The following is a 26,595-nucleotide window of genomic DNA, read 5'->3' on the forward strand; positions in this document are numbered from 1 at the left end:
CTTGTGATCTCTGTCAAATAAATAAAATCTTAAAAAAGAAAAAATAGATTAGTGAAAAAGAAAATCACCTCACTGACATTAGGGAGATAATAGGACCTAGGCTCTGGGAGAGAAAGAAAGGGTTATATCCCTAGAGAATTTATAATTTGGGTCGTGCCTTCACTTGAGTTCTGAGTTCAAATTTAGACTGCCTTGAGTGCTCTGGTATCAACTTGTCTTTGCTGACCATCTAACCTAAAATGGTCTGAGCCTGGTAAAATCCCTGGGAAACCTACCAGAGGTAAACAGAAATACTCTGGAGAGATACACCCTCTACTCAGGTCACACAAGAGTTCCACAGATAAAGTCCTGCTGAACCCTGGGTTTACAATTCTAAATTACAAAGATGGGCACCTGGGTGGCTCAGTCAGTTAAGCATCTGCCTTTGGCTCAGGTCATGATCCAGGGACTTTGGGTCCCGGGATCATGCCCAGCGTCACACTCCCTGCTCAGTGAGGAGCCTGCTTCTCCCTCTCTCTCTGTACCCCCTCTTTTTTTTTTTTAATATTTTATTTATTTGACAGAGCAAGAGATCACAAGTAGGCAGAGAGGCAGGCAGAGAGAGAGAGAGGAGGAAGCAGGCTTCCCGATGAGCAGAGAGCCCAATGCGGGGCTCGATCCCAGGACCCTGGGATCATGACCTGAGCCGAAGGCAGCGGCTCAACCCACTGAGCCACCCAGGCGCCCCTCTGTACCCCCTCTTATGCTCTTTCTCTCTCTCTACTGCTTTCTCTCAAAAATCTTTAAAAAACCCACAAAAAACCATAAGGACAGCTCTTTTACTATGACTGAACAAAGGATATTTATAGCAATAAGAACAAAAGTTCATAAGATAGAGACCCTAAATCAAGCATATTCCAGTGTTTACAGTTAAAAAAAAAAAAGAAGAAGAAGAAGAAGAAGGAATCCAAACCAGATTAGAAAGAGATGGCATTAACTAAGATCAGAAGATTTTTAAATTAACCAAAAAGAATCACTACAAATGGAAAGAAAAATGGCAAATTCAGTGCAAATGAAAAGAGTACAGTGGTTGAGAAGAGATACAAGATTACAAAGGGCAGCACAAACGTAAAAAGATTTTGTGAAAGAAAGTCTCATGTGGCACCTGGGTGGCTCAGTCGGTTAAGCACCTGACTGTTGATTTCAGCTCAGGTCTTGATCTCAGCTTCATGAGTTCAAGCCCCCTATTCGGCTCCATGCTGGGGCATTAAGCCTACTTGAAGAAGAAAGGAAGGAAAGACAAGAAAGAAAGGTTAATAGATGGGGAAAGAAAGGTTAATAGATGGGGAATAAAATAAAGATGTCTAAAAATGAGGAAGTTTTTAATGTGTGACCCAAAAGGAAGGACTAGAGAGAATGAAGGTGATGTAATATTTGAAGAACTACCAGTATTTTCAAGAGTTGATGAAAGACAGGAAGCCTTACACTTAGGAAGTAAAGTCCCAACCAAGCAGGGTAGTAAAGTTAAATCTGCACCTAGACACGTAAGTAAGGATACAGCAGGATACCACCAAGAGAAGTAACAAAAAGTAAAATAATCGTAACCTAGAAGAAAATACCGAGGGAAAGTATGAAACAAGATACAATTAGAAACCCTTTCAGAACAACAACAACAAAAAAGGAAAATAAAAACCTAAGTGTTTATTATTAATAGACCTTCACTGAAAAAGCTATTTATGGATGTACTTCAGAGTATAGAAACTGGGGCACCTGGGCGGCTCAGTCAATTAAGTGTCATGTCGAACTCTTTATTTTGGCTCAGGTCATGGGATCAAGCCCCACTTTGGGTGCCATGCTCGAACGGGGAGTCTGCTTCTCCCTCTCTCTCAGCCCCATCCCCTGCTCTTGGACCTGTCCTCTCAAAAAAAATCTAAAAAAAAGAGTGAATATAGAAATTGATCACTTAAGGCAGGCATGATATGCAAGAAGGAATGGAAAGCAAAGAGTTTTTTTAAGATTTTATGAGGGGCGTCTGGGTGGCTCAGTGGGTTAAAGCCTCTGCCTTCAGCTGAGGTCATGATCCCAGGGTCCTGGGATCAAGCCCCGCATGAGGTTATCTGCTCAGCAGGGAGCCTGCTTCCCTTCCTGCCTCTCTGCCTAATTATATCTCTGTCTGTCAAATTAATAAATTAAAAAAAAAGATTTTATTTGAGAGAGACAGCACATGAGAGTGAGTGGTGGGGGGGTATAGGGAGTCAGAGGGGAAGAAGCAGACTCCCCATGAGCAGGGAGTCCGACACAAGGCTGGATCAGGACCCTGAGATCAAGACCTGGGCTGAAGACAGACACTTAACCAAATGAGCCACCCACGTGCTCCAGGAAAGCAAAGAAATTAACCCACACAAGGACTGGTTCAATTAAACAGTAAATAAAAATTAACTGGGGATAGGAAGGGCAGGGCAGGATAAAACCAAAGTGGAACTGAACTAAAATGCCGGGTAATAACATGTAAGTCATAAAGAAAGAATATCAGGATTCAAGTGTTCTTAAAAAGTTGTAGTTTGAGGGAAGAGGACAGAGTAATTTAAATTTAGAACTTAAGATTAACTATTAATCACATGCCTGATAAAGGCATTAGTAAGCAGAGTATATATAAAGAACTCCTACAACTTAACAAAAAAAAAAGTAACATGATTTATTTTTTATTTATTTATTTATTTATTTTTAAAAAGATTTTATTTATTTATTTGAGAGAGAGAGACAGTGAGAGAGAGCACGAGCGAGGAGAAGGTCAGAGAGCGAAGCAGACTCCCCATGGAGCTGGGAGCCTGATGCGGGACTCGATCCCGGGACTCCAGGATCACGCCCTGAGCCGAAGGCAGTCGTCCAACCAACTGAGCCACCCAGGCGTCCCAGTAACATGATTTAAAGATGGGCAAAGGACTTGAAGATAATATGGCCTACAAGCATATGAAAAGATACTCAACCTTACTGACATGAGGGAAATGCAAATCAAAATCACAATGGGAAATCACTTCATACCCATCAGGATGGGTATCCCAAAAACCAGTGTTGGTGAGAATATGGAGAAATTGGAATCCTTGTACACTGTTGGTGCAAAAATAAAATGGTAGAACTTCTTGGAAAACAGCATGGCAGCTCCTCAATAAGAATTACCATATGACCCAGCAATTTCACTTCTGGGTAGAAGTACAAAAAAAATTCAAAACAGGATCTTGAAGAGATATCTGAATGCCTGTGTTCATGAAAGCACTATTTACAATGGCGAAGAAGTGGAAGCAACCCAAAGTGTCCATCAGAGGATGGATGGAAACCCAAAATGTAGCATATGCTACAGTGAAATATTCGCCTTAAAAAAGGCGATTCTTGGGGTGCCTGGGTGGCTCAGTAGGTTGAGCTTCTGCCTTCGGCTCAGGTCATGATCCCAGAGTCCTGGGATCGAGCCCCGCATCGGGCTCTCTGCTCAGCGGGGAGCCTGCTTCCTCCTCTCTCTCTCTGCCTAGCTCTCCGCCTACTGTGATCTCTGTCAAATAAATAAATAAATAAAATCTTAAAAAAAAAAAGGTGATTCTGTCACCTGGTACAACCCGGATCAAGCTTGAAGACACTGTGCTAAGTGAAACAATTCAATCACAGAAGACAAATACTGTATGTTTCACTCATGACATACCTAGAATATTCCAATTCACATAAATGCAGTAGAATGGTAATTGCCATAGGCTGGGGGAGGTGGAAATGCGACTGTTATTTAACAAGTCTGGAATTTCAGTCATGCAAGATAAAAAATGTTCCAGAGATTGGTCTGTACAACAAAGTGAATACATATTTAACACTACTGAACTATAAATGGTGAATATGATAGATTTTATGTTACACATAAATAATAAATAACAACAACAAAAAAAATCTTACGGCAGTAAAAAGCAGAGAGAAGGTAGGGCAGACCTCCAGTTTCTAGCCCAGCCTGTAAGGAAGTCCTCACTGTGTCTTAACATATAAAAAGCAGAAGAGACTGAAAATTCACAACTCTTCTTAGATCCACAAGAGAAATGAGGTCACAAAAACCACTGATCCAAAACTTAGACAAGTCGACGCAGGGAGTCCTAATTTAACACAACAGAAATTCACGAGTGCCCACAGGAACTGGCATGCGAGCCGGCAAACCTGAACTACAACGGACAACTTGCCGGACGCTCAGCGAGGACAGCTCCGCGAGCCAAGAGCAAGAGGGGGTCGGGGTCTCAGTCTTGAGGGGAACGCAGCACAGCCCGCTTGATGAGCTTTACCTCCAGAAGCTGTAGGAGGCTCTCACAGTGAGGATGAGAGGAAACTCCCTCGTGCACCCAGCAGGGGAGGATTACAACAGGTATTTTGAAACCAGAGCCTGGGCGAAAGGAAATACCCAACTCCGGCTCCCTCTAGCTATCCTGTACCACCTAAGGGGCAGGAGAGTTTGAGGGGAGAAGGGGAGAGGACCACCAGCAAGGCCTACTTACCTCAGTCATTTTTATCCAGGACATCATGTCCTGCTTTCATCAAAAAATTACAAGGCATACTAAAAGGCAAAAAACACGGTTTGAAGAAACACAGCAAGCATCAGAACCAGACTCAGATATGGCAGAGATTTTGGAATTACCAAAAATTTAAAACAATGATTAATACACCAAGAGCTCTAATGGAAAAAGTAGACCTCATACAAGAACAGAAATGGAAATTCTAGGAATCAAAAAAATATTAGAAATCAAAAACACTAACATGTTAATGAAGAATGCCTTTGATTATCTCATTAGTACACTAACAGAGCTGGGTAAAGAACCTCTGGGCTTGAGGATATGTCAATAGAAACTTCTAAACCTGTAAAGGAAAGAGAAAAATTACTTAAAAAAACAAGAACAGGGGCGCCTGGGTGGCTCAGTGGCTTAAAGCCTCTGCCTTTGACTCAGGTCATGATCCCAGGGTCCTGGGATCAAGCCCCACGTCGGGCTCTCTGTCTGGCAGGGAGTCTGCTTCCCTTCCTCTCTCTCTGCTTGCCTCTCTGCCTCCTTGTGATCTGTCTGTCAAATAAATAAATAAAATCTTTAAAACAACAACAACAACAAAAGCTAGAACATCCAATAAGTGTAGGACAACTACAAAATTTGTAACATTTAATGGGAATAACAGAAGAAGAAAAAATTTGAGGCAATAATGACTGAGAATTTCCAAATAACACCAACCAGGATAAATGTCAAAAAGTGAAACAAAAATCAACACCTAGACATAGCAAATTCACACTGCATAATATCAAAGACAAAAAATCTTGAGGGGCGCCTGGGTGGCTCAGTGGGTTAAAGCCACTGCCTTCAGCTCGGGTCATGATCCTGGGGTCCTGGGATCGAGCCCCACATTGGGCTCTCTGCTCAGCGGGGAGCCTGCTTCTTCCTCTCTCTCTGCCTGCCTCTCTGCCTACTTGTGATCTCTGCCTGTCAAATAAATAAATAAAATCTTTAAAAAAAAAAAAAAAAAAAGAAAAAATCTTGAAAGAAGCCAAGCGGAAAAAACCACCTTATCTATAGAGGAACAAAGACTAGCATTATATCTGACTTCTCAGAAGTCCTGTAAGCCAGAAGAGAGTGGAGTGAAATAGTTAACAATGTTGAGAAAGGAAAAGAACACCACCAATTTACAATTCTGTACCCTACAAATGTGGAAAAAAATTTTTACACCACTCCAAAGATGAAGAAAAAAATAAAGACCTCACACAAATAAAAATTGAGATCTGCTGCCAGTAGACCTGCCTTGTCAAAAATGTTAAAAGAGTTCTTCAGTTAAATTAAAAATTCAGATCACATAAAGAAAGGAAGAACATTAAAGTGAAAGTAAAATAGCACTTTTAATTTTTCTTACTCTTAATTGATCTAACAGGTAACAGTTTGTAGAAAATAAGAGCAACCATGAGGGCGCCTGGGTGGCTCAGTCGGTTAAGCATCTGCCTTCAGCTTAGGTCATTATCCCAGGGTCCTGGGATCAAGCCCCACATGGGGCTCCCTGCTTCTCCTTCTCCCTCTGCTGATCCCCCTGCTTGTGTGCTCTTTTTCTGTCTCTCTCATAAATAAATAAAATCTTAAAAAAAAAAATAACAGCAACAATGTATTCAATGGTTACAGCTTATGTATAAATAAAATTAATAAAGCAGTGAAAGGGACCCAAGAGGAAGTAGAAATAATTATAAGATACTTGTACTACTATAAATGCACATTGCAAACTGAAGGTCAAACACTAAAAAAAAAATGTTTAATTGATATGCTAAGGACAGAAACTGGATCCATAAAAATGCTCAACTAAAGCCACAAAAGGCAGGAAAAAAGACAAAAAGGAACAAAAACAAAGAGCATATAATCACTCTAAACATCAACAGTCAAAATATACCAATTATAGGGACGCCTGGGTGGCGCAGTTGGTTGGATGACTGCCTCTGGCTCAGGGCGTGATCCTGGAGTCCCGGGATCGAGTCCCACATCAGGCTCCCAGCTCCATGGGGAGTCTGCTTCGCTCTCTGACCTTCTCCTCGCTCATTCTCTCTCTCACTGTCTCTCTCTCTCTCAAATAAATAAAATAAAATCTTTAAAAAAAAAATATACCAATTATAAAAAAGAATTGGTCAGAGTAGATAAAAAAAACCTACTTTAAATTTTTTTTAAAGATTTTATCTCTAAGTAATCTCAGCACCCTAGGTGGGACTCTAACTCACAGCCCCAAGATCAACAATAGTCATGTACTCCACCGACTGAGCCGCCCAGGTGCCCAATAATTTCTTTTAATTCCAGTATAATTAGTGTACAGCATTATATTAGTTTCAAATGTATGATACAGTGAATCAACAATACTAAGCCCTACTCAGTGCTTATCCACTTAAAATTTTAAGAAAGATACATAATGACTAGGGGGTGCTGGGTTGCTCAGTAGGTTAAACATGTATGTGACTCTTGATTTCAGCTCAGTTCATAATCTCAGGGTCTCTAAAATAATCTTTTTTAAAAAAATCATGCTTAAAATATTGATTGTAATTGATTATTGATTAAAAGTAAAGGGATGGAGAAGGATCTGCCATGCTAACTAATTCAAAGGAAGTTGGAGTAGCTTCATTAATTTCAGACAACAGATTTTAGAGCAAGTGAATTTATCAGGGGTAAAAACATTATGATAAAGGAGTCTAAATTTTCCAAGAAGCCATAACAATCCTTAATGTATATGCACCTAACAATGGAGCATCAAAATAGATGAGGCATGAACTTACAGAACTGCAAAGAGAAACAGATGAATCCACTAGTACAGCTGAAGCCTTCAGCACTCCCCTGTCAGAAATGGACAGACCCAGCAGGCAGAAGATCAGCAGGGACAGAGCTGAAGTCAACATCACCATCAATCAACTGGATATGATACACGTGTGTAGACTATTTCCTCCAGCAACAGCAGAGTACACATTCTCAAATTCAGATGGAACATTCACCAAGAGAGACCACATTCTGGGCCATAAAACACAATTAACAACTTGAACAGAACAGAAATGATATCCTGTATCCTATAAGACCATCATGGAATTAAGCTAGCACCAGAAAGACAGCTGGAAAATAGCCAAATATTTGCAGATTAAACAATACATTTCTAAATGTATCAAAGAAGAATCAAATGGTCAAAGAAGATATCTTGAGAAATTTTAAATATTTTGAACTGAATGAAAATACAACTTTTATCAAGATTTGTGGGGTATACCAAAAGCAATGTTTAGAGGCATGCATATATCAGGAAAGAAAAAAGATCTACAAGCAATAAGCTAAGCTTCCATCCTCAGCAAACAGAAAAAAAAAAAAGCAAATTAAAACCAAAGTAAACGGAAGAGTGGGGCGTGTGGGTGGCTTGGTCAGTTAAGCACCTGCCTTTGGCTCAGATCATGATTCTGGGGTCCTGGAATCGAGCCCCACGTTGGGCTCCTTGCTCAGTGAGGAGTCTGCTTCTCCTTTTCCTATTCCCCCTGCTTGTATTCCCTCTCTCACTGTCTCTCTCTGTCAAATAAACAAAATCTATTAAAAAAAAAGTAGGAACGCCTGGGTGGCTCAGTCTGTTGGGTGTCTCTGCCTTCAGCTCAGGTCATGATCCCAGGATCCTGGGATCAAGTCCTATATTGGGCTCCTTGCTCAGCCAGGAGCCTGCTTCTCCTCCCTCTGCCTGCTCTGCCTGGTACTTCCCCTGCTTGTGCATGCTGCTTTCTCTCTGACAAGTAAATAAATAAAATCTTTAAAAAAAGAAAAAAAAGTAAAAAAAATAAAAAAGAAAAGAAAAGAAAAAAAGTAAACTAAAGTAAAGTCAAATTGAAGCAGTAATCAACTGATTCTTTGAAGAGATCAACAAAATCAGTAAGCCTCTAGCCAGGCTAATGAAGAAAAAAAAAAAAACACCAGGAATTATTAATACCAGCAGTTAAAGAGGGGACAGCACTACAGATCCCCTGGATAGTAAAAGGATAATAAAGGATTATGAACAACTGTATACCACAAATGTTACAACCTAGATGAAATGGACCAATTGCTTGAAAGATATAATATCCCAGAATTCACACAAGAAACAAACAGATCATCTGAATATGACCATATACCTTATAGGCCCCAGGGAGGACTCTGATTTCTCATCTATGAAATGGAGACTCGTCCATCTTCTGAGCAGAAGAGTAACATATTCTGACGCGGCTTTAAAGTGATGAATCTGGACTATATTGCTTCACTTACACGTAGTTGAAAAACAGGCAAAAACTAATCCACGGTGATTGTGGTTACCTCTGGGGAGACCATGACTAGAAGGGTCATTAGGGATGGCAGGTTCCTGTCATTGAGCTATATAACTTAAGGTTTGTAGATCCTATGTTACACAAAAAACAGAGATAGATGACCTGTGAAACAAGATACAGATCGCCATGACTGCTGTGCTCAAAACAGACCAGAGCGGTGAAGGGTGAGAACAGTAATCCAGGCAAAAGGCAGCTGTGGCCTGGCCCAGGACGGCAGCAGCCACATGGTACGAAGTGGTCCAACTCCGGTCACTTTAAAGGAAAGGAGAATCACAGCACCTGCTCTTAGGCTGCACGTGAGGTGTGAGACAAGGGGATTAAGAATGACTCTGAGGGCCCGTGCTGGGGGCAGTGTGGGGTCCGCTGAGCATCCAACTCTAGGTTTCAGTCAGTTCAGGTCATGACCTCAAGGTTGTGAGATCAAGCCTCGAGCCAGGCTCCGGGCTCAGCCCTTCCTGCTCATGCTCTCTCTAAATAAATAATTAAGTCTTAAAAATAGAATAAAAGCTTTTTAAAAAAAAAAAAAAAAAAAGAATGAGACTCCAAGGGTTTTAATCTGATTTTGTAGGACTGAGCTGTTATCAATTCACACAGGGATGACTGGATGGAGCAGTCTGAGAAGGAAGATGAGGAATTTGGTTTGGGACATATTATTTATGAAATATGAATTAGTCATCCAAATGGAGACATTCAAAGGCTGTCGGAATATACAAGGCTGGGTTTTAGGAGAGAACGCGGCGACTGTATCAATCTGTGAGTCAAGAATGAATGGACGGCTGAGAAAGCCGTGATCTGGTGAGACGGTCAAGGAATGAGTGAACACAGAGAAATCAAGAAGTCAGAAGTCTTAGCCCCGAGGTGGCCAATATTTTTTACGGGTGGAAATGTAGAGAAAGCAGCAAAGACCCAGGACAAAGCTGTGAGGTGAAGGAACACTGGCGAGAATACAGGACCACGGAGGCCCAGCAAAGGAAGCCTTTCAAGGAAGAAGCGTGCTCAGTTCTGTCGAGTGAAGCTAATGGCTCAAGTGAAAAGAAGCCACGACCAGACCAGAATTTCCCAACTTGGAAGTCCCCCTGCCAAGAGCAGCACTGTGAAGCGATGAAAGCGAAAGTTCTATCAGAACGAGGTTAAGAGACACAATAAGGTGATGAATTAAAGAAAACAAATATTAGATGATTTCTGAATTCTGTTAAAAGCAGAGCAAGTAAAAATAAAAATGAATACGCAAATAAATAAGCAGAGCAAAATAGGCAGGGAGGCCACTGACAGAAAAAGTGGTATTTAGGCTTTTTTGGTTTTGTTTTTTTTTTTTTTTAAAGATGGAACAAAAAGTATGTTGGCATATTGATAAAGAGTATGATCCAGATAAAAAGAGAAAGTTGGACAAGTTCTGAAAGACAGGGGGAAACATTCTAGAGCAACGTTCTTGGGTAGGAGCGAGCAAACGGGGCCGCGGCATTGGGTACCAGCAGCAGCGCCGGAGAACAGCGCATGCGCGCTGACAGGCAGGAAGGCAGAGGACGCGCGCGTGTGCTCGTGGGCAGGTGGGAAGGCGGCTGTGGTGGCAGGAGTCCAGCCAGGCTCTCTTCAGGCGGCTGTGTGTCTTCACTGATGAAGAAAGCAAGGTCATCATCTCGAAGTGGCAGTGGGGGAAGAAGCATCGCCAGTGTCAGACCTGGTCAGCCGGGTGAGCGGGAAACAGTGCATGACGGCCAGGCAGCCTTACGGGCCCACTTACATTCACGGTTAGGATTTCAAGTGAATCCCATCGGCAAGGCTGTATTTCCGTATCTTACTCAGCCGACGAGAGGAAGGCACAGGGGAGACCGAGCTGGATGGAACCCTGCGGGAGCTCCATGAAGATAACGAAGCAAGAGAAGGCCCCAGAATTGCAGCACGGGCAAGAGAACATGCGCTCGTTCAGTAGAGAGGGACGAGAACACGTGAATAACAGTCATAATGCCATCGGACCAGATGCACTGAACGGACCAACAAAGGACGGAAGGACCACTGGAGTCGGGGTACTAGCAGCAGTGACCTTGAAAGACGGGAGACGGTCGTCAGAGAGGGAGCTATCTCTAGGAGCTGAAATGACCAAGGGGTTGCAGTAATGGAGAATGCCAAAAACCAAGGTAGGAATAGGTGGCAAAGGACGTTGAGGGCAGTGACACTACTCTACCGGACACGGTAACGGTGGACACATATTATGCATGTGTCCGAACCCACTGGATGTGCTCCAGCAAGAGCGACCCGTAACACAACCAGACTCAGGGGGATTACAGCACGTGAGTGTAGGTTTGTTGGTCGTAACATACACCGGCTCTGGTGAGGAGTACTGGTAACGGGGAAGGCAGACGGGCAGAAGCATATGGGAAATCTCTTCCCATCAATTCTTCTGTGAACCAAAAAATACTCTAAAATAGCCTTTTTCCTTTTTAAAAATATTTTGTTTTTGTAAGTAATCTCTATGCCCACTTGGGGCTCCAACTTGCAACCTCAAGGTCAAGAGTTGCATGCTTCACCGACTAAGCCAGCCAGGTGCCCCGCAAGATAGTCTTTTCTAAGATTTTACTTATTTGAGAAAAGCATGCACAAGCAAGGGGAAGTGGCAGGCAGGGGGAAAGGGAGAAGCACCTGACAGGGGGCTCGATCCCAGACCTGGGCTGAAAGCAGATGCTTAACCAACTCCGCCACCCAGGCACCACCCAAGAGAGTCTTAATAAAAATAAATAAATAAATAAATATCCTTAAGTTTTTGGTCATAGATGACCATGATCATGGGACTGCTGGGAACAGGGATGGGCTAGGAAGATCCCTGGAAGAGAGAAATAACCACGAGGCAAAGGCACTGCAAAGACCACAGAACTGTACCTTGAAAGCACCACAAATTAACAGGACCAGAGCTAGAAAGAGTGACATTAAATGAAAAGCTAAAGTCACTGAGAACTCAGAGGCACTTCAAGGGCTGGGGCGTCAGAAGGCGACAGCGGCACTAAGGGTGTGTGGGGGGTGATGGTCTGATGAGATTAGATTTAACACTAGGCAGAAGGAGTGAGGGAACACGGTCTAAGCTGTAACAGAAAAGCAGCTACCACTCAGAAGCGAAGGACTGACTCAACAGTGATCCCACAAGAAAACCCAAGACCAAAGAGAAAGACTTGAGGGAATGCCAAAAGCCACTTGTATCCCACCCCAAGATCCTGCTCCCTGGCCGCACCGTAAGCTACCGGCCACCAGATGGAGCCCATGCACAGTCCTAAAAAAACCTGGCAAGGCAGGGAGGGCGCTGGAGGTTCAGGGCCTCCCTGCCAGTCCTCCCGCTCCCCCTCTGGGACCCTGCCCTCCCCCTGGCTGGTTCTCCCTCTCCACCACTCTGCTTCCTGGGTCCATATTTCCTTGCTCCTTCTCTCTGCTTCTTTTGGTCTCCTTTCTCTAATTTATATGCTTCCTCACTCTCAAAAATGGAACTTTAAAAAAAATTTATATATTTTTATATTATATATTTTATAAGAATTTTTTATTTTTTAATATATTTTTTATTTTTAAATGTATTTTTATAAGAAAAAAACCTTTTCCCTTCTTCCCATCTACTCTTCCTACTTCAAGTGCCACTTGTTTTTGGCCTTTTGCCTAGAAGTCCAGTAAAAACACAAAACAAAACACCTGACCAGTGTACACACAGGGTGAAGGAAATGGGAGCTGAATAAATATGGGCCATACTGATTTTTAAAAGGTTCTGTACTGGCATAACTTATTAGAAAACAAATGATACATGATGTTTCTACTAAGTACGTTGAATCAGCTCATCCTCATAAATATGCTAGAAAGCCATTAATTACATTGTACGCTTTAAAAAGATAAACTTTGATATGTAAATTAGATCTCAATAAAGCTGTTTAAAAATCAAAACAGGGGCACCTGGGTGGCTCGGTGGGTTAAAGCCTCTGCCTTCGGCTCAGGTCATGATCCCAGGGTTCTGGAATCAAGCCCCGCATGGGGCTCTCTGCTCAGCGGGGTGCCTGCTTCCCCCTCTTTCTCTGCCTGCCTCTCTGCCTACTTGTGATCTCTGTCTGTCAAATGAATAAATAAAATATTTTTAAAAAATAAAATAATTTTTTAAAAAATTTTAAAAAAAAAGCTTACCCCAAACTAAAACATCTCCCTCAGTAACTCTCACTTACACTATAGTTTTCATAAACAAATTTCCTTTTCCAGAAGAGAGAAATGTTACTTTTAGTACAGCCTGTCTACAAATTCTAATTCTGAATTAGCAGAATCCAGGAATCCTATTGCTTGTTTATTCATTTTGCTTTTAGTTCCAGTTTTACATGTTCTGGTCAAAACTCGGACAGGAACCAGCCAGCAGAGCACAAGAACTAAAAACGATAAGCCCAAGAACTATCTAGAAAATACTGGCGATGCGAAAAGAAGGAGCTCTTACACATTGTGACTCAAAACCCTTTCAAGGTCCTTGCTGCTCTAGGGATAAAGACCAAAGTCCCCAAGGAAGCCTGGGAAGCCCCGAAGGCTCTGGCCCTGCGCCTCCTTTCCCTCCTCTCCAAAGTGCATGTGATTCCTGCAGCCCACAAACCTCGCCCTCCCTCCCCTTCAGTCCTTTACTAGCTTGACTGGTCATCTCTCTTGTGTCTCCAAATCCCACCTTAGACAATTACCTCCTCCTGGAAGCTCCTGGAGCACCTCCCTCCCTAAATCGCAGGCCCTCTCCAGCTCCCTCTTCCAGTGAGTGTGCTGTACTGGTCCCATCACAGCACACAATGCAGTATTCAAGTGGCATCGACCCCTTCTGTCTCTCCAACTTGTTCCTTATTCAAACGGTATCCTGAGTACCCAGCAGGAAGCCTAGCACATAATTAATGCTTAAAATTTGTTGAATGAATGGCTGAAGGAGCCCCCCAATTATTAAATGACTTAGCCCTTTGCCACTAATCATTAACACAAAATAATAAAAATGATGTCAACAGGCTACTCATGGATTACAAAGGCAAAAACAATTGCCAAGAGCAGATACAGCCACAGGGTATCAGGTCCTGCACCCCTGCGGTGATGCTCTGAATGACCTCATCCCAAGCCCAGGGCCACCTGCAGTGTCTCCCTCCCGGGGCTTTTCCCTGCTTGAAATCTGCCCCTTCTGGCTTTCAGGTCTATGCATGGAAATGGGGCCTAAATACCAAAAAACCCACATCACTCATAGGCTTTCTAGTTCTAGTTATTGGACCACATGTTGGAAAGAAGGGGAAAAAGAAAATCTGGATCTTCTTCCACTCCTTAGAATGGGATTTCAGAGCCAAAATATAGTTCAAAGATCATTTAGTCCACTGGTTTTCCAACTGGGCTCAGCGAATCCCCTCAGAGGTCATCCAGGGCAAAGACAACAAGAGAGAAGATCTGAGCGGGCCAAGCTTCAGGCTCCTTCATTCACTTCATCAACCAAAGCAACTCCTTAACGTACTGGGTTCCCCCACATGACAATAAAGAGTTCCACTGCTTTGATTTATAATAAAACCACCCATTTGGCCCAATCCCCTTATTTTAAAAATGAGCAAACTGAGACTCAGAAGTAAATACTGTGGTTTCTCTAGCAACTCAATAAAGGTAAGGACTTGATTCTCCTGACTGTCTCTTCAGGATTCTTCCCATTGTGTAGAATCACCTTCCTGAAAACTCGTAAGCATTTTTACAAAGTGAGGAGTTCTGATTATACACAGACCAGTAACAAAAAGATGCAGAGGACAACCCCAGTGGAGCACTACTGTACTACAGACAACATATTAATTAATAAATAATATATATAACATACATGCTTTCTCTAAGAATCCCAAATCTACCACTTACTTTTTCTTAAAACAAATTACCTCTCGGAGACTTTCCCTTCCATAAACTATGGTAATCCCAGGAGATATAAGGAGCTTAGCAGAATGCCCTGTGCATAAGTCACAACCAACAGTAGCTATCACTACTATTCTACTCAGCCTTCACAATAACATTATGGGATTGGGACCTCTGACCTCGGAAGGTCACATGGCTAGCAAGGACAACGGCCAGATGCTGAACCCAAGTCTACTTCCATAATCAGTATTCTTTTAAGAATGTTACCCTGTTGGCCAAATCAGTGATCTCTGTGCTCCAACCTTCCTCTGAGCAAATAAAACACCAACCTGACCTACCTCACAGCAAAAAACAAAAAACAGTCAGCTAAAGAATTCTGAAAAGTCCTGTGCAGACCTAAGGTTAAGTTTCATCTGGAAAATCTTCCTATAAATAGCCTCTCACCAAAATCAGCCCTTCTTCACCCAGGGAAAACAAGAATATCGACTGAGGGACGCCTGGGTGGCGCAGTTGGTTGGACGACTGCCTCCGGCTCAGGGCGTGATCCTGGAGTCCCGGGATCGAGTCCCACATCAGGCTCCCAGCTCCATGGGGAGTCTGCTTCGCTCTCTGACCTTCTCCTCACTCATTCTCTCTCTCACTGTCTCTCTCTCTCAAATAAATAAAATAAAATCTTTAAAAAAAAAAAAAAAAAAAAGAATATCGACTGAAAATGGGGTCAGAATGTCATTTTTCTCTGATCTTTTGGCCCTAAGCATAACCAGAGTTAGAAATGCTTTGCTACCTCCAACACCATCCAAAAGGAAGTGGTAGATGCCTCTCTTCCCAGTCCCTCCCACATGCCCTAGTTCATCCAGGTAAAATTCATTTATTTAAGTAGACATCTATGGAACATCTGTGATGCACCTAGTATTTTGCCAAGTGCTAGAGAGATTATCACGACCTGACCCTTGCCTAGCCCTTGGACAAAAGAGAACCAATCATAAAACAAGAACAAAGCAGCCTCCTGGACAGTCCTAGACCAACCACACAGCACTGGTCCTCCTGCTTCCTGTCCTCCTGCTGTGCACAGTTTACCACTTGACACATGCTGCACTGGAAGCTGGAAGAACTGAATGATTGTGCCCAAGGGTGGGTTCTGGGAAGGAAATGATTGACAGTAAACCTCAGGAATTATAGGAAAGTGAAGAGAGGGAAGGGGAGTCCCATCCTTTAATACCAACATGCCCCCCGCCAGCGTCTAACTCAGTTCCAGTTCACACTAGAAGGATCCAGGGCCAATTCCCGCACACTCAGGGTTCCTTTCTGCCAAAGCTCTCGAACCCGGTTTCCAATGGCTCTATCCAGCACCTCGGAGGCTGGCGCTTCTTCTGACCAGGAAAGTCTGAAATAGAACATAATCAAACCTGCCCTGCCCTTTCCCCCAACACAGCTACCATGATTCACACTTCCTCTTCCCAACAGTCCCCGAAAGGAGGGGGTCGGCAAGCTCTGTCTTCAGAGTCTGCCAGGACCAACCATGGGGAGCACGGAGGAGAAGGGCAGAGCCGATACGCTGTACACCTGAAACTAACACCGTGCTGTGTGCTAATTATACTTCAACTTTGGAAAGTAGGATAGTATCTACAGAAGTAGACAGCTTAGTTTGATAGTAAATAGTTTAGGTTTTGTAAGACCTAAGTTGGGGTCTGTCCCAACTACTCAATTCTGCCACTTTCGCATGAAGCAGCTGTACCCAATGTGTAAGTGCTCGACATTGCTGTTTTCAACGATGTAAATCGTTGTAAATTTCTAATTGTTGTAAATTTGTAATCAATTTGATTTACAACAACGGGCAGTGGGCCTGTGGACTACCGTTTGCCAACTCCCGATTGGAAGGAAAATGGGAAGACTATGTTTAAGCAACTTCCTCCCAACCACTTTTGGTCCCCTCTTAAACCCTTGGGCTGTCCACATCTCCACTTCTTCCTCGGGGCTTCTATGTCATGACTGGGCTTCGATTATTTTTCCCAGAAGCACAAATTCATGTCTTTTCAGTATGCAAACCTCAAACGTTAGGAGCCGACCTGGCACAGAAAGATTCTCCAGTGGGAAAGGACCGAGAGACCCTGTGATCCGACCTCTTGCTCTCAGCAGAAAGTGCCTTCCCAGTAGCCACTCCACTCCTGTTCAAACACTTAGAACAACAGGCAGGACATGTCTTTCTTCCCCAGGCAATCATTCCATCTTTGGACAGCTCCCTTTCTTTCTTTCTTTCTTTCTTTTTAAGCACACTTAACCACTTCGTTACTGCCCGACCCTTTCTACTAGAATGTAGACTCCATGATGCCAGAAACGCGGCTTTTCATTTGCAGATGCTTTTTACTGCTGTCTCTTCAAACTCTGAATGGTGTCTGGTGTGTAAAGGGTATAAAATAACTGTTTTTGGAAGGAAAGAAGGAGGGAGGGAGGACAGAAGGAGAGAGGGACAATACATCGCTGCATCTGGGAAGCTTCTCCCCACAGGACGGAGCAGAGAGGCATGAGGAAGAGAAGAGAGCGGGTAACCGGTGAGGCTGGAGGGCGGACGGTGCAACGCAGGGACCCTCACGACCCGCCAGCAGGCACATAGGCTCAGGTGGCCGTGTCTGAGGAACGAGTGTATGAGTGCGCGCTCAGCTTCTCCCCTTCCTTTGGGTGGCCTCCGCCTCGCTCCCATGAGACCATCTCTCACGGAGGGGCCGGTCCTCTCACGCCTCTTCAGACAGCCCCACCACCCCCCGCAACACAGAGCGGCGCCCCAAGCCATGCAGGAGCTCCTGCTCCCTTGCTTGATGCTTGTACTCCTCTCCTGGGCTCGGGGCTCCGAGACCAGGGACTGTGTCATCCTTATTTTCCCTTCATGGGCGCGCAACACCGATGGAGCAAGGCAAGGAACCTTAGGAATGTTTGGAAAATCAATGAAGCTGCTGGTCTGACTGTGTCCTATACTGACCAAACTACAACTAAGGAATTGTCTCCAGATCTGGCCACCGCATTCAAGGAAAGAAACCCAGACTTTATGCCAGAGGTTACAAATGCAAATGTCAAAGAGGTCAGGCCAGTAATGTCAATGAGTAACAGGGCCTGGCAGGATACTGGCTAAAAGGAAAAATCATGCTCTACTTATATCTCAATCTCTTAAATGTGGCCAACTTATTCAAAAAGGAAATAAAAAGACCACCGCGGTACAGACTCTTCTCAACACATCCTACATGTCTATAAGTGGCCATGGGAAGCAACAGGCTTGGGACAAAAGGACTTCAGCAAGGGAGCCACACAATGAGAGCTGCATTTGTGGGGGGCCTGAGGAGAGGCCTTAAGCAGTCAACTCTTGGTTTTGGCTCAGGTCGTGATCTCACCATCATGAGACAGAGCGCCACACTGGATTCCATGCAGTTTCTCTCTCCCTCTGCCTCTGCTCCTCCCCACACCACGAGCTCACTCTCTCTCTCTCTCTCTCTCTCTCTAATAAATAAATAGATCTAAAACAAAACAAACAAACAAAAAAAGAGCTGCATTCATGAAAGATCAATCTGACAGGATAAACTAGGCAGCTATTGTAATAGTCAAGGCAAGAGACAGAATAAGGCCTGAACTAAGGCAGTACCAGTGGAGTAAAGGGGTGGGGGAGGATATGAAAGATGACCTGGTTAATCCAGTTTTAATAATGAACCTAAGACTGCATGAGCTCATCTGGCAACCACACTACCAGTTTGTAGGTTCATACTGAAATTTTTAAAAAATATGTTATTTATTTATTTGACAGATAGAGATCACAAGTAGGCAGAGAGGCAGGCAGAGAGAGGGGGAAGCAGGCTCCCTGCTGAGCAGAGAGCCCGACAAAGGGCTCGATCCCAGGACCCTGGGATCATGACCTGAGCTGAAGGCAGAGGCTTTAACCCACTGAGTCACCCAGGTGCCCCTATGCTGAATTTTTTAGAAAAATAAAACTGCTATTAAGTCTAATTAATTTTAATAACCTAAATATAGGATTTATTTCTTATATCTTTTATAGGCAGTATGATACAAGGATTAAAGATTACAGACACTGGAGCTAGACAGCCTAAATTCAAACTCTGATTTTGCCATTTACTAGCTGTGTGATCTCAGATAAGTTACTTGACTTCTCTGTGCTTCAATACCTACCTTTGAGGGTTACTGAAAGTGCGAATGAGTTAATACATGACGCGCTTAGACTAGTACCCTGTCCATCTTAAGTGCCACATCAGTTATAGCTTAATTTATTAACCATTTTTCACATTTCAACCACTTGAAAGATAGCTTCAATCAATAGTTTCAATTCTCTAAATACTTCTACACATTCCAGCTTGCAAATATTCACTGCAAATATGACGGGCATATCTTTTCTGTATCTGACGCTTATGTTCAAACTGTTAAAATGTAACAAAGAACAGCCGTCCAGAACGCCACTGAAAACAGCCCCTCTTGGGATGCCTGGGTGGCTCAGTTGGTTGAGCAGCTGCCTTCAGCTCAGGTCATGATCCCAGCGTCCTGGGATCGAGTCCCATATCGGGCTCCTTGCTCAGCAGGGAGCCTGCTTCTCCCTCTGCCTCTGCCTGCCTCTCTGTCTGCCTGTGCTCACTTGCTCTCTCTCCCTCTATCTCTGACAAATAAATAAATAAAATCTTATTAAAAAAAAAAAAACAGCCCCTCTTGGTAAACATTGATCCATTATTAATACTTATATAATACCTACTAGGTAACCCAGCCCCACTTTCTGTCTTGGGATCACATGAGAAAGTGTTAAATGCCTAACTGTAGTACTAACACCACAGTATCTCCGTAGCATATTCTGGACCATCTAGCCTAGAATCCTTGCAAAAATGAATTGTCCTGATATACATCAAAACGTTATATGTAGTAATCATCTATGGATGGTTTGATTTTTTTTCCTATTATTTATCTTTATTTTCTATATTTCCACAACTTGTACTGATGCTATAGCTTAAATAAAAACAAGGCACCGCATGGGCACCGGGGTGGCTCAGTTGGTTAAACAACTGCCTTCAGCTCAGGTCATGATCCCAGTGTCCTAGAATCGAGTCCCATGTTGGGTTCCCTGCTCCGAGGGGCATCTGCTTCTCCCTCTGCCCCTCCCCAGCTCATTCTCTCAATCTCTTTCTCTCAAATAAATAAATAAAATCTTAAAAAAAAAAAAAGACAAGGCAGAGCTTAAAGAAAACAAAGACCTGTTATCAGTTAGCACGGCTTACTTAGGGAACACAAGTAGCTTCTAGGGGACACTGTGTTCTCATCCTCTGCTTAGTCAGTTTTAGAATTTCACCAGGGATCACTATCAAGTATCCACTGATGCCCTCGAACTCATGTGACCTAAAGGTTAAGTCCAGAGAAATCAAACATTTCTACAGGGAGAATCAGAATTTGACTCTACCTTCAAAATATGTCCAGAATCCATTGCTTTCTGGCTACACACCCTCAGACCCTAATCCAAGCCATCATCCCTCCCTTAGACTGTACTGATCAGGGCAGGACCTTCCTAACCAGTCTGTCTTCCGTCACACTGCCTGCCTTGCCCACCCCTTCCCTCCGACCCCCCCCCCACTCCCTGTTCTGTCAGTCTATTCTCCCACAGCAACCAGACAAAGCCTTTCAAAAGAGAAGTCAGCTCATTCACACTCTGCTCTGACTCTCCAGGGTATCCCCCATCTCACTTAGACTAAAACACGCTCCAGGGGTCCTTCCCGGGCTCTAAGCAGCAACCTGACCTGGGCCCCACTGCTTCCCTGCTCTTCCTCCGAGGAATCTTTCCCTCCCGCTCCACTGCAGCCACACAGGCCTCCTTGTCAAGGCCAAGTTACACTCATACCTCGAGGCTCTTAAACCTGCTGTTCCTCTGCCTAGGATGCACTTCTCCCAGATACCCCTGGCTGGATCCCTCCCCTCTTTCAGACCTTGGCTGAAACTATCACCTCATCAGAGGCCTTCCCTGATCTCCTTAGGTCAAGGAGCAGCCCCCAGGCTCCCTTATCCCTTGGCCACCTTACCCCACTTTTGTCCTTCTATATCACCTAGCGGACATTATTTCTCGACTCACCTGTTTGTTTCTATCTAGTTATTTATTTTCTTTTTTCATGTTTCTACCCATCAGTATAGAATCCTTGAGAGCAAGGACTTTTCCTGGTTTGTTTAGTGCTACATTATTGTTTTGTTTAGAACTGTTTAGCTCCAAAAATTGTGCTAGGCATGGAGTAAGTGGTCATTGTGTATCACTAGAACATAAGCCCGGGACATAACAAAGTACTCTATGAACAATAGGAAGGTGGAGTAAGTTTTGTCAAAGAAAATGATTACCTGCCCTGTCAAATTCAGCAAGTTTATTAAAAACCACTGGTGCTTCTTCTTCTTCTTCTTCTTTTTTTTAAGATTTTATTTATTTATTTGACAGAGAGAGATCACAAGTAGACAGAGCAGCAGGCAGAGAGAGAGAGAGGGAAGCAATCTCCCCGCTGAGCAGAGAGCCCAATCCCAGGATCCGGAGATCATGACCCGAGCCGAAGGCAATGGCTCAACCCACTGAGCCTCCCAGGCACCTCACCACTGGTGCTTCTTAACTACAGAGAACAAACTGCTGCTGGAGAGGAGGTGGGCGGGGATGGGCAGTCAGGAGGGCACTTGTGGTGAGCGCTGGGTGTTGTATGTAAGTGATGAATCACTAAATTCTACCCCTGAAACTAATATTACACTACATATTAACAAAGTAGAATCTACCTAAAAACTTGAAACATAAAAACACACGTACAAACAAAACCACAAGACACTGGTGCTCCAATAAAAAGAGACTGTGATACCATCAGAAAGATCAATGAACAATGCATGCCGGTTGCCACACCGCCCGACCAGAACGAGTTTCCTAACCCAGTCCCCTGAGGTAGGAAAAATGCTCTAGGGAAAGGAACAGAACAAGAATCCTGAACCAATTTTTTTAAACGTTTTTATTTATTTATTTATTTGGGAGAGAGAACAAGTAGAGGGGAGAGTCAGAGCGAGAGGGAGAAGCAGGCTCCCCACTGAGCACAGAGCCTGACATGGGGCTTAATCCCAGGACCGGGAGATCATGACCTGAGCCAAAGGCAGACACTTACTTAACTGAGCCACCCAGACACGCCAAGAATCGTGAGCCAAGTAACAGGACAAGAGTTTGCCTCGAAGTTTCCCACCCCCTTACTAAGAGCCTGAGCTATGAGTGATATACCCCCTTTCCTGGGAGGGGTCACCCTGAGAGTGAGAGCTCCTGCTGAGATTCCCTTCCTACATCCTGTTCTGTCACTGCTCTGTCTAGATGCAGGTCCCAGACTCAGTCTGCGGCCTCCCCATGGCTTTCCCTTTCCAGAGAACCTTCTTCTAGCCATTCTCCAGCTACCACTGATGACCTAGACCCCTCCTTTGGCCACGCAAGTGTGAGCTCCTTCTACTTCCACACTGCACTCTACCTTGGGCAGCACAAACCAATAAAATAAAAATAAATAAATAACCAACTAAATAACTAGCGTGCAGAACCCAGAAGGGCCAGGAAAAGAAGCTAGCTGTCTACCACAAGGGGTGTTTGTTTATTTTGCTTTGCTTTTTATTATTTTTTTAAAAGATTTTATTTATTTATTTGACAGAGAGAGATCAAAAGTAGGCAGAGAGAGAGAGAGAACGGGGAGGAAGCAACTCCCTGCCGAGCAGAGAGCACGATGCGGGACTGGATCCCTGGACCCTGAGATCATGACCTATGCTGAAGGCAGAGGCTTTAACCCACTGAGCCACCCAGGCGCCCTTTGCTTTGCTTTTTGAAGATTAAGTCAGTTACTGTCTCAACCAAAAAAAAGTAACTTTCTCAAAAGAGAAACATTCCAGTACAATGAAAAGAATCCAGGGTGAAATCCAGTCCTCCCCTTCACTCCTTGTGTGAAATTTAAAAGAAAGCTTTACCTGTAGCATCGGTGTAGATACTAAGGTAGATAATGCAAGTCGAACAGGACTGTGCCTGGCGCACAGTAAGTATTCAGAAAGCGCTAGCCAGGCCTATTTCTGAAAGTCGTTGACTAAATGCTAGGATTTTTTTTTTACCTTGGGTAGGTTGGCTGGTTGGCTGATTACATTAGCAAACACATGAAGGGGGCCGCCGGTGGCTCAGTCAGCTAAAGTGTCTGCCTCCAGCTCAGGTCCTGATTTCGGGGTCCTGGGATGGAGCCCCACGTCAGGCTCCCTGCTCAGTACAGAGTTTGCTTGTCCCTCTCCCTCTGCGCCTCCCCCAAACTTGGGCTCTCTCCCTCAAATGAACAAATAAAATCTTAAAAAAAAAAAAAAAATTGGGCGCCTGGGTGGCTCAGTGGGTTAAGCCGCTGCCTTCGGCTCAGGTCATGATCTCAGGGTCCTGGGATCGAGGCCCGCATCGGGCTCTCTGCTCAGCAGGGAGCCTGCTTCCTCCTCTCTCTCTGCCTGCCTCTCTGCCTGCTTGTGATCTCTCTCTGTCAAATAAATAAATAAAATCTTTAAAAAAAAAAATTAAGTACTTAGCATAGTGTTTAGTTCATCAACAAGTATTAACTTTCCTCCATCTCCTGCAGCAGTGCTGGAATTACGGAGACTTCAGACACCGTGCGATTCCATCGGGATGGCCAGGCTTCACTGTACCATATACTTACCATTTAGGTAATTTAAGCTTTCTGCTAATGCCTCTGGGGGCTCCCCTGGTGCTTGCTGTCTTGGAAACAGGCACTCGCTATCATTCAATGGCAGCTGCCTTCTGACCTGGGCAGAATATAAACAGAAAGCAAGACATCGGTAAAGCGGGAACTGTACCAAGAGCGAGCCTAAAGGAGATTTCCCTTTTCCTTTCAGATGGTCTCAAGGCAGACCGCACTTTCTTAAGTGACTTAAGTGGACTGCCTCCACAATCCCCAAAAGTCTAAAACTCATGACATCTTATAACTTGGGAGGGATCTCAGAAATCAACTAATTAAATACCCTCAATTTAAGGAAAAAAACTGAAATTTGGAAAGGGTGAGTCACACAACTGCTTAGAGCTAAAGCCAGGATTCCACTAAAAATACAAGGTTCTAGAAGATGGGTAAGGAGAAAAACCCAAACATCTGTGGAGTACCTACCACACCCTAAGTAATATGTTTTATATTTTATACAAGACAATAATACAATAATATCACCCCCTAAGAAAGAATCTAAATTTCAAGAAGTCCGTGATCTGTCCAAGGTCTTACCGCTTGCTAATAAATGGCCGTCAAGATTTAAACTGATGCCTGTCTGACAAAAAAGCCCCTTCACCAGGCTGACTCTTGTCGGGCTGCCTTCTAGATGTGGTCCTTCAAAAGGCCCTTGAACCACCCAGTATCAATTAGAACCAAGTAGAGCTTCTCTGTCTGCAAATTACCCTCTAGTTTTAAAACGAGCGTTCTGCCAGACCCAAAAGACTTACTAACCCACTGAGTATTACCCCCTAAAGTTTCAGAAGAATTACTGGAGGTAGAAGATCTGGGGCAAACTTCTGTCTATCTTTATCTTGCCAAAGAAAGGAAAGATACCTTCTACACTGGAAGTAAAGCTTTTATACTTGGATCTTAAACACAAATTAACCCCCTTCTTTCATCGGGACTGCACATCCCACAGACTACCTTGTGACCTCTTTCCGAGGCTGTTGGTTCCTTTAGTCTGACTCCCACACCCCCACTACCAACCCCATAACACACGGCAGAGTTCATCCCTGCCTCTGGGCTCCTAGAGAGTGAGAAGGCTGAAAACAGAGAGATAACTGAGTGATGGCTTTTTCAAATGGCTTTAAAAGAAACACGAGGGGGCCACCTGGTTGGCTCAGTTGGTTGAGCATCCAAGTCTTGGTTTCGGCTCAGATCATGATCTCAGGGTTGTGAGATCGAGTCCCCCATCAGGATCCTCATTGATCTTTTCTCTCCCACTGCCCCTCCGCACCCTTGCACATGCTCGCTCTCTCAAATAAATAAAAAAGTATATCTTTAAAAGAAAGAGGAGAGCCTGAAGCCTCAAGCCAGTAAGACCAGAACAAAAAAGAATGAGTGACAGGCAATAAAAATAGAAAAGTAGGAAAAAGGATCTACACCAGAGTCAGCACCCAAGGGATGACCTGAGTGGATGTGGATTAAGTTTTAGCCTCCCCCACTCCCCCCACACTTTTTAAAAAGTCAGTCTAAGTACACCATGTATAATTGCTATTTCAATCTGCTTTGTCTCCACGCGGCCCAACAATGACAGCAGCACCGCTGCTGAGAGCTGCTGTCCCCACCGCCTCCTGCCACATTTCCCGGCAAGCTACTAAAGCCCAGGGGGCTATTCCTTTCAAAAGAGGAAAGAATGCGCTGCCCAGAATCAAACAGACAGGAACTCCCGATGATCTGGATTTATTTTCAACGGTCTACATTCTCTCCTTATTTCTAAGGGATAAAAGCAAGCAGCAAACAAGTTCTTTCCTTTGCTTCTGAATGTCATTTATTTCTTGCAGCCTTGGCGTACTGGCCTTCTGTCCCCAGAACAAGACGATGACTGTAGACTCCTCAGACGCTGCGGTGCTATGTCCCACCCCGCGAGACCCGCCCATACCACTTCCCTCTGGTACCCCTTCTGCTGTTTCTCGTTGTTTACTTTTGCTAAAGACAGTGGTGCCAGTCTGCGTATGTGGGTAGTGTCTGTCTGTCTGTCTGTCTGTCTAGAAGCAGAGATGAAAGAACCCTTACAGTTCATGGACAGTCCAGCTGCCTCATGTGCCAGAGGAGAAAGTGAGTCCCGCTTCTCTAAGTGAGAAGAGACTTGGCCAAGGTTGCGAAGCAAGTTAAAATGAACACGGCTGAGTTCACCTGAGCTCATACGCTGCACTGAACAAAATGCGACCAATGACCCTTATCTGACTGCTACGGACTGAAAGTCTCTTAAATATGTATCACGTTTGTTCCCAAAACACTTTGATAATGGATAAAAATGCTATTAGATAATTCTGGCTCCAGTATGATCCTCCAACAGATAACAACGATAAACTCTGGATAAAATGTAAAAAACTATCTGAAGTGAACAAAGGCTGGCAGATCTAGAAGAGGAGTCAAAAACTGGGAGAAGGGGCTGGGATAGGACAGTTCCCCGGGTTCGGAGCTTGCATCAGAGGGCTGACCCGTGGCACAGCCAATCAAAAAACAAACCCCAGGCTTTCTCTCTGGAGGAACCACAGACAGAGTCCAGAGCAGCCACAGGTAAGAGGAAATAAGAAAGAAGAGGGCCAGAGAAGCAAAGTCCCAGGCTGGATGTGTGAACTCCATCCAAACCTCTAGCTGGGCCCGGAACCGTACACGTGCAGGGCAGAACCCCAGCACTTCGGCCAAAGACAGAAGCACTGAACTAAGGTTTGAGCACACACCTCCCTCCCCACAGGGGAGACAGACCCTGCAGATGTAACTGTCTGCTAAAATAAAAACATCACCAGAAATCAGGGCCTCCCCAGCATAACATCCACACGCATTCCTGTTCGGGTTACACTCCCAGATCACATGAAGAACTAGACAAACTACATCCATTCGCAAGGAAAAAGATCATTAGCAGAGGGCAACTCCGAGATGATCCAAATACGGGACTTACCAGACAAAGATATTAAAGCAGCAATTACAGTTAAGCAGAGGAAATGAAAACATTTTTATTTGAAATGTGGCAATTTCAGAACAGAAATGTAGTACCTGAAACAGCCACACGAAATCCTTTGAATGGGCTTAAGAACAGGTTGGTGATGGCAGAGAAAAGAGTCCATGATATCTGCAGATCAAGAGAAATTATCCAAACTGAAAAATTCTGGATTATTCACAGTCTCTAGAAGAAACACCCCTCAGCCCTTCACCGGAGTGTACACA

The 26,595-nt window shown here is 44.1% G+C and overlaps 1 protein-coding gene across 3 annotated transcripts in view; it reads right to left on the bottom strand.

Moving 5' to 3' along the window:
• Positions 1-26,595, bottom strand: part of LUZP1 (leucine zipper protein 1) — a 99,149-nt gene that overhangs the window by 9,190 nt on the left and 63,364 nt on the right. For all 3 annotated transcript variants that reach the window (XM_044237407.1, XM_044237404.1, XM_044237406.1), the window contains exon 2: positions 23,365-23,470. The gene's annotated coding sequence lies outside the window, so the exon portion shown is untranslated. The remainder of the gene's footprint in view (positions 1-23,364; positions 23,471-26,595) is intronic.

Source organism: Neovison vison, chromosome 2 (genome assembly GCF_020171115.1).
Source record: "Neovison vison isolate M4711 chromosome 2, ASM_NN_V1, whole genome shotgun sequence".
Classification (NCBI taxonomy): Eukaryota; Metazoa; Chordata; class Mammalia; order Carnivora; family Mustelidae; genus Neogale; species Neogale vison.